This window comes from Pinus tabuliformis, chromosome J (genome assembly GCF_031772625.1).
Source record: "Pinus tabuliformis cultivar Carrire ecotype Pingquan chromosome J, CPIR1, whole genome shotgun sequence".
Lineage (NCBI taxonomy): Eukaryota > Viridiplantae > Streptophyta > Pinopsida > Pinales > Pinaceae > Pinus > Pinus tabuliformis.
Genome location: NC_142295.1, coordinates 1,774,984 through 1,792,682, shown reverse-complemented (window position 1 = coordinate 1,792,682; position 17,699 = coordinate 1,774,984). Strand labels below are relative to the sequence as shown.

Sequence of the window (17,699 nt, the reverse complement as noted above, 5' to 3'; positions counted from 1 at the left end):
TTCCTAATTATTGTGAATTGCAAGTGTTTTCCAGACAGGAATAGCTTGTAAAAGATAAAATTCCATCACACAGTGAAGGAAACTCATCTGGTAGTGGTCCAAAGTACCTTCACAAAGGCCCTGGTACTTCATGAATTTAGAGGATGCATCTAGGTTTGCATGTGATCATGTTCTAGCGAAATGTTACAATTTGTTTTAAAAATTTAAACCAAAACAAAAATCTTGCATTGCATTCAGAAGTACAACTCACTTGGCCAAGGGAAGCAGTTAGAAAGTTTAAGGAGGTCAGCTTCCAGTATGTAAAGAGATAAGGAAATATGGTAGTAGACCTATTGGCTAATATTGCAATAGAGGAGGAATAGAAGGATCAAACCTAAACACAAATTCACTGAACTTAGCTGAAGGGGAGTGGACGTCAAGCTTCAAAAATTGGTCCAATCAAATTGCAATGATCTTTAGGAAGTCTTTTATCTAAAGTTCATTTGTCTTGTTTCAATCCCCTAATTTCAGAGGCATTTTAGAGGCCCAGTATTCCCCGACATTACTATGGGTTACAGTCCAATCATGTAAGCTTTTTTAGAAGGACCTGTTTTAATTTGAGAATTTATGAGAGAGATACCACATAGAATTCCAAGGTTGAAAGTAGATCAACTTAATAATTTCAAAGGGTGGAAAAAGCCATGCAAGGCTATAAATTTAATAAGAATACTCCTGGCCAGCTCAAAGAGGGAGAAATCTTATTGCGCAGGAATTGTAAAGCCATGAGGAGGAATTTAGAAGGACCTGTTTTAATTTGAGAATTTATGAGAGAGATACCACATAGAATTCCAAGGTTGAAAGTAGATCAGCTTAATAATTTCAAAGGGTTGAAAAAGCCATGCAAGGCTATAAATTTAATAAGAATACTCCTGGCCAGCTCAAAGAGGGAGAAATCTTGTTGCGCAGGAATTGTAAAGCCATGAGGAGGAATTGTCATGAGAGCCAAGGAATTTGCTGAGAAGTGCAAATTGGTGGGGAGAAGAAATGCATATGTAAATGCCCAAATAATAGTAAAGCACAAAAGACACCAGAGGTAGGAAGGGACCCAAGAGAAGGATCAAACAGGGGACAAAGAGGAAGCACCAAAGGAGCAATCTATCTTTCCCAATTTTGGAGTATCAACGCAACATGGCCCGTCAAGAGAGGCTTGTGGAATAAACTTCTAGGTTCCAGGAGGAGAGATTCTCTAGAAAAATTAAGTAGGCAAGGCAAGCTGTTTAGGCAGCCTGGAGCTGTAAGACCTGGGACAGTCTAGGCCATAAAGAAATACCTTCTTGATGGTGCAGGATGAAATAGGAGGTGCACTCTTTGGCTGGAAAGGGATTTGACCTAGAAGACAAGGAGAAAAGGAATGTGAATAAGTATTGTTCACAAAAAACTGAACCATGAAGGGGAATCGACGAAGCCAAACTGTTCCTAATCACTGTTACATGCAATGTGAAAATGGTAGGAAAGAGAACACGACTATGACAAAACATGGAGGATATTCACCATTTAAATAAATAAAAACCGAAGGGTTTGAAAACCCAGAGTTGTCGTCATACCCAGAATTCGAAGTTATAGAGAAACTAAAATTTGCGCATAAAATCGTATACTCCAAACATTATATTGTCAGAATGCAGACAAGAAGACATATTTATTAAAATTCGGGCAGTATTGTAAACATTCAAATCCTGATTGACTAAGAAAATCGTAATACCCAGAGAAGGGGCAGGCCGAATGGCCACATTCATAAAAGTTATATGGCTGAGCTGACCAGAAAATCCATGTCTGATTTCGGCAGCATGATTCCAGAGCCAGCCGTGAAACCCTAACACCAAAATCTGGCAGACGAGAACCTAGCCACCGCAAGATAGGAAAAAAATAAGTGAGCAGAAAGTTAGGATATCTGTAATGTGATAAATAAATTGACGGTTTCAACAAAAATCCTAAAATAATTAGCCCCATAAACTGTTCAGGCCAATTGAATTCTAAGCCCCATAAACTGTTCAAGATAATTGATTTCTCCCATCAAGAATACTTCAGACTAAAGGAGGAGAACCAATGTAGCACCAAATCAAACGAGAAAAAACCTGGTGTGGTCGTGATAATGCCAGGAATTATACGATATGGACGCAGAGGGTCGTAGAGATTACCTGGCATCCTAGAAGTGTTTCAATGCACAGCAGAACTGGTAGCGGCGGTGGACAAACACCAAACAAATACTAATAAAGAATATGTATTTGGGGGTTTTCAGGTAGGGCCTATCGTGCTGCCCTGAGAATTGAACCCATGACTGGGGCTAAGATCCCAGGGCAGTCTTCAGATGAGAACGTTGTATGAAGGAACCAACCTGTTGTTGTATCAATTTACTCCCATTGAATGCCATCTAGAGCTCTGACTCATAAGACCACCATTGTTGAATCCCATGAGCTTCCGAAAATTTCATGGGGCCCTTGGAAATCACATACAGTTTGGCAGCCACACGATCCATACCAGAGACCTCTGGCATGACCTCCATTGATTTTTCTTCATCCCCATCACAGTTCTTGCGTTTTTTACAAGAATCAGAGTAGTAACAACAGATGTAATCACTATTGTTTACATAAAGATGGGGAACCCATTTCCGGATTTGTTGACAAATATTAACTGAATCTGCCTCTACCCCATCCTCTGATTGTTTATCAAGGCCTTCTAATTCCTTATTTCCTTTTTTCTTAGAAGGAAAAATAGCTCTCGTCACGCCCTTCACTGCATTCCACAACAGTCCAAACTTGTCAACAATACTTCTAAGACCCATGGGCAATGAAATAGAAGGGGGATTGAACAGATGAGATTCGACAAATATGCCTCAAATGTTAAGGCCTTCACCACCTGCAAAGCCAAGCCAGCCCCCAATGAATGCCCAACCATGCACACTTCACTGCTCCCATATTTCTTCACTGTTGTCCTGACTGCCTCCAGTGTCCTGTGAAACCTACAGGAGCCACTGAGGTCCTCCATTGTTAAAATTCTCAGATCATCTTGTATGTCCCTTTTGATTGTAGCAGCCCTCAGCAGGGTCCCTCTGAGAGCTATTATTGCCTTTGGGAGCTTTACTAGGTCTCACTACCAGAAGATCAGAGAATGCAGCATACCTGTCCCATTCAAGCCTTGCTCCAAAGATGGATTCATCCCTCTCATCCACCAATTCTTCCACTACCTTGTATTTGAAGGGCTTCCACCATTTGGGTGCCAACGCTGCATCTCTGTCTCGTTTTTCCTGCCTGTCCAGTTCCAGCAGATATGCAGCCTGTATAAAGCACGCCATCACTGTGCGCTTGTAATTTTCATCCTTCCTGTACAGAAACAAAGGAGATTTTATTTTGATAGAATTGATGCAAGGAAATTTTCGTAGAGATTACCTGGCTTCCTAGCATGAGCAAAGTAAGTGACAAAAGAAAAGGCGAAGGTACGAGCTGATGAGCAAAGCTCTTCGGGCACGCAGAAGGAAAATGAGGTGAGAATGCGGTGTGGCAGTCAAAGTGCAGTGCATGCTTGCCAGATGCATGCGCGACGAGGGATAATGAATCGACTACCAGATGTCAAAAAGAAAGCATATAACAGAGGTCAATCTGAGAATGAAAGTGTTTCTTTCGACGGCAGATAATTGTTGAATCGTCTAACAATAGATCTAACGGTTAAGATTAGGGCAGAAAGACATTTAGGGGAGTTCATTTCAGAGGGAAACGCCTTACGACGTAAATACCATCATAAAACCAGCGCACGGTTGATCGAATATCGCCAAACTTTTTTTAGAATGAAAAACTCACAAACGACGAAGGTAAATGAGATCAAAGTGTAGATTTTGGACAACTTTCAAAATGTGATGGATAGTACATTAATGAAATGTTTTCATAACAACAAAAATAAAATAGTGCAGGTTATCGTACATCTAATTATTTTGTGAATTGAGTAGAGTTGGATATAATTGCACATTGAATTTTGTCAATGGGTAGTTATATAGGGATAAGGGATAAACGTTGAGACTTGTCGCTGCAAGAGTGACAATAGTGGTATTGTTGCATTCCTTTTTCAGGAAAAATTCATGATAGTATTGTTGTTGCATCTTTTTCTTAAAAAAATTACATGCAGTTGACACTTTTAGGGTCGAATTTCTAATTGGATTAGGTATGTATTTCAATTCACTTGCAAAAATACATTGAAACTTTACAACATGTAGGTTGAATGCAATAAGGAGAAATATTAACCTCGATGAAGAGAAGGACATGTTCATCTTCAACTTGGTTTTGAAACATACATACCATTGTCAGCCCCAATCACATTTCCTTGTTGCCAAGCAACAATATTACTTGGAGAGCATTTGATTCTCCTTGGTCCCTTGAACCTAAGGTGGGCAAAGGTAGAAAATATTTTGTGTGAGGAACTTCTTGTTTCACTAAAACTGGACAATTTTTGATAATAGACATAGATAAAACCCAAATTTTCCATAGGCTAGGGAACACTGCCAAAAAAATCAGTTATAAAGTACATTGTCTGGAAAGGTGTTTTACCTTAGAAAAATGTTGAATGCCAAATTTCACTTGAATTTATTTTTGTGATCCTCGTTGTGCATGGTGCACTTAGACCTGAGAGAACTTCAACCTTCGTAGATAGAATTGAAGCCATGTTAGACGATTTCATATGTGAAGGGTTGTTTTGTATGAGGTTGACATAGGGGAGCGGTGACACATTAGAAACTGTCATGAAATCAGTGAAAGTATGTTTGCATGGAGGAGAGATAGGGAAGAAATGACACGTTCAAAAACCTCTTAAGATTCGTGAGGCTGCATAGCTAGGGGTGATGGGAATTTTGTGAATTTCAAAATTCTCATCACACCTAGTCGAGACCATTCAACTTGATGGATTGTCGTAGAAGTTGGAACAATTGTAATAGCATGACCATCATAATAAATATCGACCCCGACATTTTTATAACAAGGCGCTTGCACTCTCCAAAAAATCTAGGGAAATGAGAATTTGATTCACTTCATTAATTTAGCTATAACACAATTTTTTACCCTCAAATTAAATGAGTGATATCACAACACATCTTATTAATGTGATACTTCTTACGTTGAAGCCTTACAAAATTTATCTTATTAATGTGATGTATATGATTTTGAAGCCTTACAAAAGTAACATTTCTAAACTTTCTTTTGTACAATCTCACTCTCTGGAACTTTACTTCATAGTTACAAAAGTGAAATTTATAAACTTTCATATATCACCACATTCTTAGTTTACATAACCAACTTCAGAAAAACTTCTTTATTTTTTACACTTTAAAGAATAATTGATACTTATATGTTTCTTTTTAAATTTTGTTTTTTCGTTTGTTGTCCATCCGTATATGATATTTGCACATAAAGACATGCTTTGTCAATAGGACCCCAGACTCTAGCCTTTTTATGATGAACGACTCTACTACCTTTTGGAACGCTCAGGGAAAAAGTTTTAGGGAATGGGAAATTTCACAATTACCATCGGACCAAAACTGTGTCTAGATTCCCGTCAAGTAACAATCCCAGGCTCCAGGATTTTCATGATGAGCCACTCTTGCTTCCTTTTCAAACTCCCAGGGAAAAAAGTCCCGGGAACGGGAATTATTCCCGTCACTTGTTTGCCAAAAGTATGTGTCGACATTTTTATGATGAGGCTCGTTGTAGAGGTAGGTACATGATAAATATTAACTAGGAATTTCAATTTTTATAGTTGTCTCTTCTTAGATTATGTGCATCATGGTCTGAATTATGTGTTAAATAATTTTTGAGTGGATTGTCTATCTACTTTACACCGTAGAGTATTTGGTTGAAATTTGGTGATTTTTTTTTATTTATTATTATTATGTTTTTTGTTATTTAAAATATATTTTGAATACACAAATAGATAGAATTCATTGAAATTTTTTTGGCATATACAAAATTTGCAGATCAAATTTATTGTTTGAACAAATTTCTATCCGATTTGCAACAAATTCAATCCAAAAATATATCAATGAACTAGGAACTATCACTGAAATGAAAAATTGTTCTATGTTGCAAAATTAACATCTTTAGAAGAGAGATTAGTGGCACCAAGAATGACCTTTGCACAAATAAGGAAACTTGGCCACAAAAGATCATAGATAGGGTTGACAAGCACAATCATAAATGTTCCTATCAATTTGGACAAAGTTCAAACAACTATCCCTAGAAATATTGATGATTCCATGATAGTCACAATAATGCTAAAGAGAAAAATAGAATACAAAAATGCTTATTTTTTAGGAAATGTCTGACCAAATAAAGTGATGATTGCTTTACATGACTTGTGCAGCACAAATCTCTACAAAAATGAACAAATAGTAATCAACAATGAATGGCAAGATCATTTTGATCAATGTAGACAAAATCATGATAGCAATATTCCAAGGATTGATGAACCAAATTCACCATTTTCTCATAATGATCTAGATCCAAAATCAGAAACACTTGTACATGGGTACTTAGAGGCCCATTTGATCCATGATCTTGATACAAAAAATTATAAATTGTGCCTTCTGAGGGGTTTCAACCATTGGGTATCTTCTAGGACAAGTTCTCCAAAGAACTTAACTTCCCAACATTGTTTTATGGCTCAGGCCAACTTGTTGATGTCATGAATCACTTCTCATATCAACAAATTGCACAATGAGAACTATTGCACATTTAGGAATATTTCTCAACACAGATTACAAATATATTTTTAAATGAATTCGTATATTGATAAACCAAGTTTCTGGGTCAGCCTGGATTTCCATTCACAAAGGAGAGCTAAAAGGAAAAAAAGTACTTGCTAGAAATGTCAAATATCCAAACAATCTTCAAAAAATATTGCAATCTAGAATTGCGTATCAATGTCTCAGATGCATTCACACATCTCCTGAATACTTTTAAAGCATACGAAAAGACATATTTGAAATGATATGACAACTTGTTCCACCAACTTTCTTTGTCACATTTACTAGTGTTGAGCATCTTTGGGATCCATTGACAGATGCATTGAAGAAACAAACTTCTAGTTGTTCAACAAACCACTCTAACACTGCTTCCAATGAATGCATTGAAACATTGATCAGAAGTCACCTAGTCATTTGTAGTTGATATTATAGACATAGAATCTCAACACTATGTACTTTGATCACAAAAAAACAATGAACTATTTGGACAAGTGCAAGATTTATTTTTTATCACGAAGTTCCAAAGCAGAGGAACAAAACATGACCATGGATTAATTTGGATTAAAGATGCACCCATAGATTAGCATTCAAATAAAAATGATGTTATTTCTTTCATTGATTGATATTTTACTTGTTATTCGACAGTGTTACCAAATCAAATGGTTCAAATACAGATTCACCATCACACAAAAACTTGTAGAAAAGACAAATATTATGGTTATAGATTTAGTTTTCCTTTTTCGCCAATGCGTGAAACTTGTGTGTTGCAACCTTTATGCAATAATGCTAAAGATAACAAAGAAATGAAAAAAAAAAACTTTCTTCCCTTTTACAAAACAAAATCTTGTCAAAAAAACATGTAATTTGACATTTTCCTTGTTGATCTCGATATCACAAACAAAGAGTATATATTTCTCCTTCACTCTTGTATCCTTCGACCCATCGTATGTTGAAGAGAAATCATTGTGATATCAGGATAAATGCATTTGCAAAAAAAATCATGTAATTGTGGCAAGCAAACAAATATTCCAAATTCATCTTAGATGCCTATACTACAACAGCATATTGTAGTTCCTATATGACAAAGATGGACCACACAATGACATATGCTTTCAAAAAAAATTGACAAGATTGCTTATCTAATGATGACAGTAAAATTGAAACTATTCATAAACTTGGAAACACATTGCTAAATTTACAACAAATGTCAAGTAGGAAATAAATTCACATAATTTTCTCATTGCCTTTGTACTCATCATCTAGGAAATTTGTTTTCATTAACATCGTTCCAACTGAAAAATGAACATGTGTGCTTAATATACCTTTTCTCTTGCAACATAAGCATCACAACTCTGAAGATATTATGTGCATGTCAATCATTGATAAATATGTGACCTGGCCCAACAAACTTGAAAACATTTTCCTAGCAGAATATGCTTCTTCCTATTCAACCACAAAAGCAACAACCAAAAAACAAAATGATTGTGTGTCATACGATTCATTCGGTACAATGAACAAAAGGACCCTGAAAACCATTATAGAGAAAAAATGATGCTCTATCTTCCATATAGAGAATATGAATACACATTAAAAAAGGAAAACGAGACGTGGATTGAAGCATACTTGTCCCAAAAGAACATTGTTTTTGCTACTGAAAAACATTTCTCCCATTCAGTATCGTCATGGAGCAACATTGACCTTGCTTCTAGTAAAATTTCATACAAAAATGAAGATTTTCTTGTACCCAACATCCCATTAGAAAATGACACTAACACTTGTCTCTATGAGAAATATGATATCCAACATGATCTAGTACAAAAAGTGGAATCTAGAAACATGCAAATTGCAAATGAAAATAACAATGAATATGTCAAGCATCCCTTTGTTTTGATTACGACATCATACCATGAAATTAGGAGAAAAATAAATGAATAACAACAATATATAATAAAGCAAATACTATTGTGGAAAAAGAAAACAATCCAGACAAGCCATTTTATTTCTTTATCACTGGAGGTGCAGGAACAGGAAAACCATTCACTACACAAGCACTCTACCATGCACTGATGCACTACTATAACAAAGACCTTCAAAGCGACCCACTAAAAAAAAAGCCTCATAGTTGCATTCATTGGCAAAGCTATATATATATATATATATAAACCAGAATGAGTAGATTTTTTATTTAAATATGGTGCACCCGTTCGCAAACAAAACCGGGATTTTACATAGTGATTTCCAGCCTTCTAAGGACAGATGATACATCATTTGATTTGCATACCCACTATACAAGTGTTCTCTGTAGTGCATACAAAAATTCTCGTTCACATATCTCTTATCATTGTAAATTCTAAAAAATTGAAGTAACAAAAATTTACATTTACATTTTGTCTTTTGAAAACCAAGTAAGAACAAAAAAGGCTAAAAATATAAAAGTCCAGAGGCGCTAGACTATTCAGGTCCAGCCTAGTGGAGACTACTTTGGCGTTATTGTATAGGTCTTGTTCAGTGGATTCCTTCTCATTGTTCTTGTTGATCTCCACCAACATGAGTTGTAACGGCTTAATTTGTTAACACATTTCTTCCACTTCATCCTCTAGCTGACGGAGTCAGAACCTCTTCTCCAACTTTCTCTCCTGCATTGTGAGATTCTCTTTCTAGTGAATGTACACATTGCACTGCAAATCCACTAAGACTTCTCTAAATTCCAAGTTCTCATGCTCGCAAGTGGTGCAGGTTGGTTGAACTCCCCTTTCATCTCGATGGCTTCCAACACCTTGTCGACCCGACCTCGGCCTCCGGCTCCCCAAAGAGCTTGACCAAGGGTTGTCTTCTGCACTCTGTCCCCTCAGATCCATCTTCTGACATCCCAGAATGTCGCAATTATTTGTGTTCCCCCCGTACAATTCTGGGATGTCCTTGACCCACCGTTCCACGTTATGGACCAACCACACTGCCCTAAGGATATGCCCCAAGACCCCCTCACAGACTAAAAGAATATAAGCCTTCTCACTAGTAGTAGACTTAGAGCCAACCGAGATCAACCGGACTTTCCAATTCAGTGGAATATCATTACCAACCCCAAAAATTGCATACTTCCCATCAATTACACTTAGGCCCACTACACTGTGATGCTTCTCCTTCAGAATCACTTCTCCAGGGTCTTGGCCCTGGACCCCCTTCCAGACATGAAGTTTGAGAAGTTTCACAGCAACTGAAGTGTCAAATACTGCTGAATTCTGACAGCCCTCCCTCTACAGGTCGACATCCAAAATTTTCCTGAGGGTCTAATCCAAAGTCCCCTCCCAGATCAACAAAATAACAATTCCCAACACAATGCTACCCCTTAGATGAACCACAACCCTTAGACCCACAAACCCCTACAGCTTCCCACTCAAAAGTTCCAATTCACTGGGCTCCCTGCGATTCTTCCCAGTAATCCAGTCGCCACTACAAACACTGCACGACCTCAGCTTCATCCTCAAGGCCTACACAGAGGCCACCTGAGCAGGAAGGAGCATTAACCCATGCAAAATTCTTCGATCGTTGTTCCTTATATAGCAGTAACAATGCTGCGAGATGTTGCAGTTCCTGTTGAGGAAACTGATGGGGCTATGATCACGGTGATCTTCCATTAATTTCCAGCCTTCTAAATTAATTTCTAAGCACCTCCATGGTTTTTATTCCTTTCTTTCTTTTGAGCCCAAGTGAGGCCTAGAAACAATCCATATGCTTCAACTTGATTGTTTATCTTCCATCCAATCCCCAAGCATATCTATCTTCAATTATTCCTTCGGGATTAGTGAGAATCCCTGCCCCTCCAATCACCTCATGCAAAGTTTCATATATTACAAATGGTGTCAGAGTATATTTGGCTTTGCACTTGCCACTTTCATCATTCAACATCATGCCATTGACTTCTAACCCACTTGATATGTTAAGTAAGGAATATGCACAACTTAGACTTTTTCTCATAGACGAAGCATCATTGATTGGCTCTCAATTGCTATATAACATTAACAAACGAATTTGTGATAGTATGCACACAACAACTACACCATTTGGAAATATTGACTTAATATTTTGTGGCAATCTATGTCAAGCAAAACCTATCCACAATCGCTAGATATTTGAGCATCAAAGTCTTAAAGAAACTAGTGCACCTTGCATTTTTTGGACAGATAATGTCAAGGCTTTGAGCTAAAACAAGTGATGCAACAAGAAAACAAAGAAGTCTGTATGTCTTAAATAGACTTAGAACTTTTTCGCATGCTGACGATGATCATGCATATTTGAACAAGAATTGTTATAAATGTATGACAAATGATCCAACATTTCCATAAGATGTGAAAAAACACAATGAGAAAATGTTGTCTCTCATTGATACAAAAACAATAACATTGACTGCAAATGACAAAGCAATTAAATCAGTATAACAACACAAAAATGTAATTGTCGTTTGTCATTGTGTTAAAACAAAATATTCTTGTTGAATTGACGGATGGAAATTATGATATTAAAGATAGCTTGGTAAATGGCACTGAAGCCATTTTTAGAGCATCCAAAGAAACTAAAAATGGTTCCATTTGGATTGAGTTTGTCGATCCAACGATTGGAAATGCTTAATGAAAAAAAAATGTGCCATTTGTTAAAAAATGGAATAAAGTCTCATTGGACACCTATTACCAGAGTTTATAGACATATCCAATCAAAAAACAACAGTGGTTACACAAGAGAACAATTTCATGTTCAATTGGCATGTGCACGTACCATACATCAGTCACAAGGCTTAACAATGGATAGACTAGCTTTTGACCCAAAAGAAGTCAAACAACATGGGCTTGTCTACACAACACATTCACGTGTCAAAGATAGTAAATCCTTGTATCTAATAGACATACTGGAACAAGCAAACTTCATTCTCTCTAAAAAAGTTGTTGTTGAACTACAAAGACTTAGAGAAAATGTTTCCTCCCAACTTGAATATAGTTCAGAGTGCACAGAAACAAAAGTCTATTTGACAATATGTTCACTAAACATACATAGCCTCTCATTTCATTTTGAGGATGTTGTTGTTGATTACAATTTAATGAATGCTAACATCCTTTGTTTCCAAGAAACAAAAAGCGGTTGTGCCTCCATCAAATGCAATGTTTGCAAAAAACTATCACCACATACAACTATTACATTTACATGGAATTCTCACATGTTACATGAAAAATATCATAGTTGACAATCATTTCACGTATATAACAAATCATATTGAATCAATAATTTGTATTTTCCATTATAAACAAAATTCCATTGGTGTTGCAAATGTCTAGTGTACACCAAATGTATCAATTGAAGAAATCATTGATTTCATCAAATAAAATTTGAAACATATGCCCAGAGACTATCAAATTTCAATTGGTTGTGACTTCAATTTGGACATGTCGCAAAATAGCTATGGACAAAAACAACCATTGCTTTTTATGCAACAAAACGACTTCAAATTACATACAACAATACCAACAACTAATTATGGATCCATACTTGACCACTTTTGGAAAAATCTCTCACCTAACAATGTCTCCTTCCATGTTTTTGATTTCCATTGGACAGACCATCATACTATTTGCCTTATCATACCTTTGTTATTCACTTGAGCTGCTTTTGCAATGTTAATTTGACTATAACGAAATTTTGAATGCTCACAACTATTGTCAACGCTCTGATTAGTGGAAAATCAAATACAACAATACATGCATCATAGCTAGACATTGGCCCTCTTCTTAGCTGTGTCACCTTCATTTTCAATAGTTATTTCAAGATCAAATTTTTTATCTTGCAATCATATAAAAAAGAGGCTTCCATGCAACAATTACGAAACAATAGGGCAAGCAGGAGAAACTATCCCGTGTTCTCTTGTTACAAGAGTCTTTTTCCATCATAAATAGTTTTGCTTTGTTTATACTCTATGCATTGTCTTACTATGTCTATATCACTATGTATAACACTCTTTAAAAAGTAATTTGATTTTTCAATCAATTGTAGTATACATGTTCTCAACATATTTTTTAACTAACAAACAACAATGTAAATGTTTTCCCTTCCAATAATTGCTTCATGTTCCTATGCTTACTTTGTCTATATCGCAATGTACACTAGCCTTGAAAAAAAGAAGTTATTGGTTTTCTGAATCATGTGTTGCATAAATCCTCTAATTGACTTTCTTTGAATCATTGAACAATGATATGTTTCTCCCTTTTCAATTGGTTGTTTATTGTCACTCTTTCCACTCCAATAGTTTCATATACTCTACTTTCCTTTTCCTTATGTTCTATACCTATGCATAAATTTTTGCTAGAACAAATTCTAACAAGATCTAAACAATAGAATCTCTAAAGCAATAGCAATATTGCAGCAGCGAGGACTAGGAACAATTGTTTCTTGATAGGTTAGATACCATTACTGCCTTTTCATGTGGTGTTGCACATATTGGTTATGTCACTGCTCTTGTACTTACTCTTTATCAAAATGATGTTATTGCAAGAACTATTTCTAAATTAATTATTGACGCCCATTTTGCAAACATGAATATAGCATGGCATCTTACATTCGATTTTAGAAATTTGCTTAATAAAAACAAGTCAATAACTTGTAATTTCACTATTTTTGCTTTTTATTCTTTGCCTTTTGCTTCCTTATTCTTTATTTTTGTCTCTTGTTTCAAGTTGTTGGGCAATTCTCTCAAAAAAATGCAAAACAACCTGTGATACAAAAAGTGATGAAATCACTCTGCATGTGATAAAGAACACCCAAAAATGCATGTTTTTTCAATAAACTCAATCATAAATAAATTTGCAGCCATATTGAATAACAAAGATCCACTTTGGCCTTAGGACAATTATTTGATTACAATGCCTACAAGACAAAATTCCTCTAACAAATCTAGATATTGTCAAACAAATTCTTGTTTACCTTGCATAAACTGCAAGTATCTATTTGCAGTGTACAATTGTACCATGATTTTAATATTGTCTTGCACCTAACAATGAGCACAAAACAATATTAGAATCACGAAGTCAACAACAAATCAACCTTAATCCTCTTTGTTCTTTGGAATTTTTCCAACACAGATAAAATAAATAAATAAAAAAAAAACATTTCTCACTTTTCTACGTTGTTTTGAATTTTCAACATTTATTTTTATACAATTATGTGATGATAGCTAAGCTGCTTTGAGGCACCAAAGCTATCACTTTACATAATTAGTACATGGACCTGTGGGTTATAGGCCCACGTTTACATCGGAAGTGTTTTAATAGGCGGCCTTCACATTAAACCTAGAAATAAACAAATAGCAGAATCTACAAAGAAAACCCGACCAATCACCATCAGCGCCCTTTGAATGCTTAAGGATGGATTTCAAATAAATCTAACCCGCGTTCATAACATATCGGGTCCACTCGGCATGTTAACCCACACACATGTTCGCGCGCAATTACCGTCTGATCATCCATTCAACGGACGGTCTCGATGGTCGGAATTCAACAAGGTTTTAAGCCCGTTGAATAAAACCTCACCACGTCTATTTTCTAGATTAAACCTTGTTCTTTTTCCAGCGCGATATGTGTCCGATCAATCTCCCAACAGACGGTTATGATCTATCTGAACTTCAACTAGATTAAGTCACGATTCATAACTTTCTCGGTTCCGTTTTTGAAATACTGCTTACGGCTTTGAGGGCATGTGAGAAACGGATTCCACCTACGAAAACCGCCTTTCCATTCTGATTAACACCCATGCATCTTCTCCAAACGATGACCTTAGATCTCCTCCCATCGGATGGCTGCGATGGCTCCTTCGTCATTCCTCTTCCGCCAGTCTTATCCGTCGATCTAGACGATCCGACAGTTCCGTTGTGTTTATTCAATCTCCTCCGTTGACCTGATCTCACTCGCTTATTGGTGGAATTACATTATAACACAACTTAACTCTGCCATACTCTGAAAACACTCACATTACTCCATACAATGCTCATTCTAAGATATCGTATTATCATTGGATCGCCATCGATCCTTATAGTGATCGATCGTCGATCAACAAACCTATAACACGGGATTTTAATTCTTCCATCACATACATCTAAATTATGATTAAACAATATACAGACAACACGCATATTTCATTTTATACAAAACTAGATTACAGTCTAAGGCATCTCAACCTTAGTCACAAATTCTCTTTTTGTTTACATTGTATCCAATCTCTCCCCTCTATCACAACACGCAGTTACACAATTTATAGAAATAATTACAGAATCATGGATCATTCCAGATCCATGATCTTCTCCTAAGATCTCTCAAACCAACCCCTAAATCTCTCATTATGCATACATGGTAGCTAATTGCATTAATAAGCCTTCCAGAGACTTATCAATTCCATCAAATTTTCCCTGGTTTACCACGACTGTCCACGTTTTCCCCTATCACAGCTTAGAATTCAAATTTTGACTAAGGGTGCTCGGATGCTTGATGCAGGAGCATCCAGCTAAGGGCATCATGATCGGGTGTTGGTCTCAGCCAAGGAGGATAGGTTCAATGTCTTTTAGTTTCATTTACATTTACTGAATAAAACAGTCTCTAGAAACTAGTTTTTATTATTATTAGTTAAGGAATATTACGAACAGTACGGTTAGGATAGTGTCATAGCAGTTACATTGTTTTGTCATTTTCTTAGTCCATTTTACAGTTGTCTATTCATAAACAAAAATATAATATTGTAAATCCTACAGCACAAGAAAACCCAGCATAATTATCGATTGTGTAACTACAAAGAGTAACTGAAGGGTAACCGAGAACAGTTCAAGTAACTGTCTAAACACAACATAAAAACCAATGTAATACATTCTGGAGGGGTTCAGTGCATGAGAAGAGAAATACAATAAAAAGAGTAATTTTTCATCTGAATATCTGAATCCATCTGTAACAGTTTGTCCAGGACCAACATTTATTTTTTCCTCTAACTATTGAGTAAGTTAAGTAGTTTTGTGCGTTCCTATCTTTTGTATTTTTGTAAAACAGAGAGCAAACGGAGAAACCAAACGAGTGTTCCAGCACAGAGTCCGGCAATAACCACAACGGAGTCCAAATAAACAAAAGCCAACAACAGTACGAGCAGTTCGAAATAGAACGAGAATGTAATCACTGAATAACGACCCCAAAACAGAGGTAAACAGACTATACAAAAAAACCTTTCCTGTTAATTCTTTTCATAATCAAAAAATATTTGTACACATTCAACAGTCCCGAATATTCAGTTAATAACAGAGGCAAGATAATACGATATCACTAAACCCTGAAAGTGAGGGTTTAGTCGGCCACCATATAAAGGCGGACAAAACAAAATTTACAAGTGTTCAGGGCATAGCCGAAAGTTTATATACAAATTGAATCCCCGGTGAAAAGCCAATGAAGGAGTACTAGAACTTTGCCCAATAACCTAACAGAGATAACTAAACTAAAAGGAATTGACAATAGTAGCAGAGAATGAGCCTACCAGAGCCATTTCTCGAAACAGTTACACAGACCACGCCTGGGAACAAACCCTCACCTGCACAATGAGTCCACGGGGTACCATCAGTCGAATGTATGCCGAAATATAGCCAAGAAGCAACAACAGAAAAAAAAAAAATAGAACCAAAAGCACAAATGGGAAAGTCATTTACCTGAAGAGCATTTGCATTGGAGGAGTGAAACCCCACTGAGCCACAGTCATCGATGAAACCCTACAGACCAAGGGGCGAACGTTGTTAGTGCCGAGGAAAAGCGAAGAGGGTAAGCAATATCATGGAGGAACAACTTACCTTGTTAGGACCATGAAGCTAAGGAGGCCACTGTGACCGTGACCTGTAGAACACAGAACAGGCATCCATCAACCATAAGCTAACAACCAGAAAGACTATAACGGAACGAAAACAATGGAACAGGGGAAAGTATAGTAACCAAGCAGACGGAAACAACAGTAACCCTCTCATACAGACGAGGAAAACCTCCACACCGTGCCCAAGTAACCAGGTGACGAAGTCACAAGAACAAGCGAAGATATCACATCAACAGACAACAGAATCCATAGCTGGGCGCTCACAGAACCCTCCTGCCAAACTCCACATAGTCGTAGCACAAACCCTCACTCCAAGTCTAAACCCTCGGCGCAACGAAAACACAAATGGAAAATGAACGAATGACCAAGAACCAAGGGTTTTAGCAACAACAAAGAGCGAGAAAATAGTAACTGAGGTAGGTACAGCCAGCAAGCCATCATTGAATTCCGACATAAATTCCATCCAACAAATATCCAGAACAGTCCTTTGATTAGCGCCTAATCAAATGTGTTAATCCCCAATTATTTGTTAACCATACAACTGTTGATTAAAGTGTTGGATTATCATTGTTAACATAATAAAATATAAGTTACGGGTTGGTCCCATCATAGTGGTATCAGAGCAGGATTTAGAGTTTTCCTGAGAGATGGAAGTTGGAAGACGAGGACGTGGAAGAGGTGCTCGGAGAGCAACAGATGAAGGATTGCGGGAGGAAATCAGGATCCTTACTACCTATTTAGAGGCAGTTGAAGTAGGAAGGAGAAGGGATCCAAAGGTAGGAGATGACAACAAAGAATAAGCCATAGTGACAACAGATGGATCGGATGAAGAAGGGCCGGAAATGAGATTGTTGAGGTCAGTCCTATTGGCAAGTAGCAAGCCTAAACTAGAAATTCCAAACTATGACGACAAATTGTCCACAGAAGTTCTGCTAGACTAGATCAGCAAACTGGACAAATATTTTGAGTGTGAAGTCAGTGAGGACCGGAGAGTTAAGTTCACTGCTACAAAGCTGAAGGGACACGCAGCCCTGTGGTGGGACAGTGTGCAGGCGAAGAGAAGAAGGATGAACAA

The 17,699-nt window shown here is 36.9% G+C and overlaps 1 pseudogene; it reads right to left on the bottom strand.

The window, feature by feature from the left end:
• Positions 1-2,320: 2,320 nt before the first annotated feature.
• LOC149225121 (GDSL esterase/lipase At4g10955-like) lies at positions 2,321-17,078 on the bottom strand (annotated as a pseudogene).
• Between the last annotated feature and the right edge of the window lie 621 nt (positions 17,079-17,699).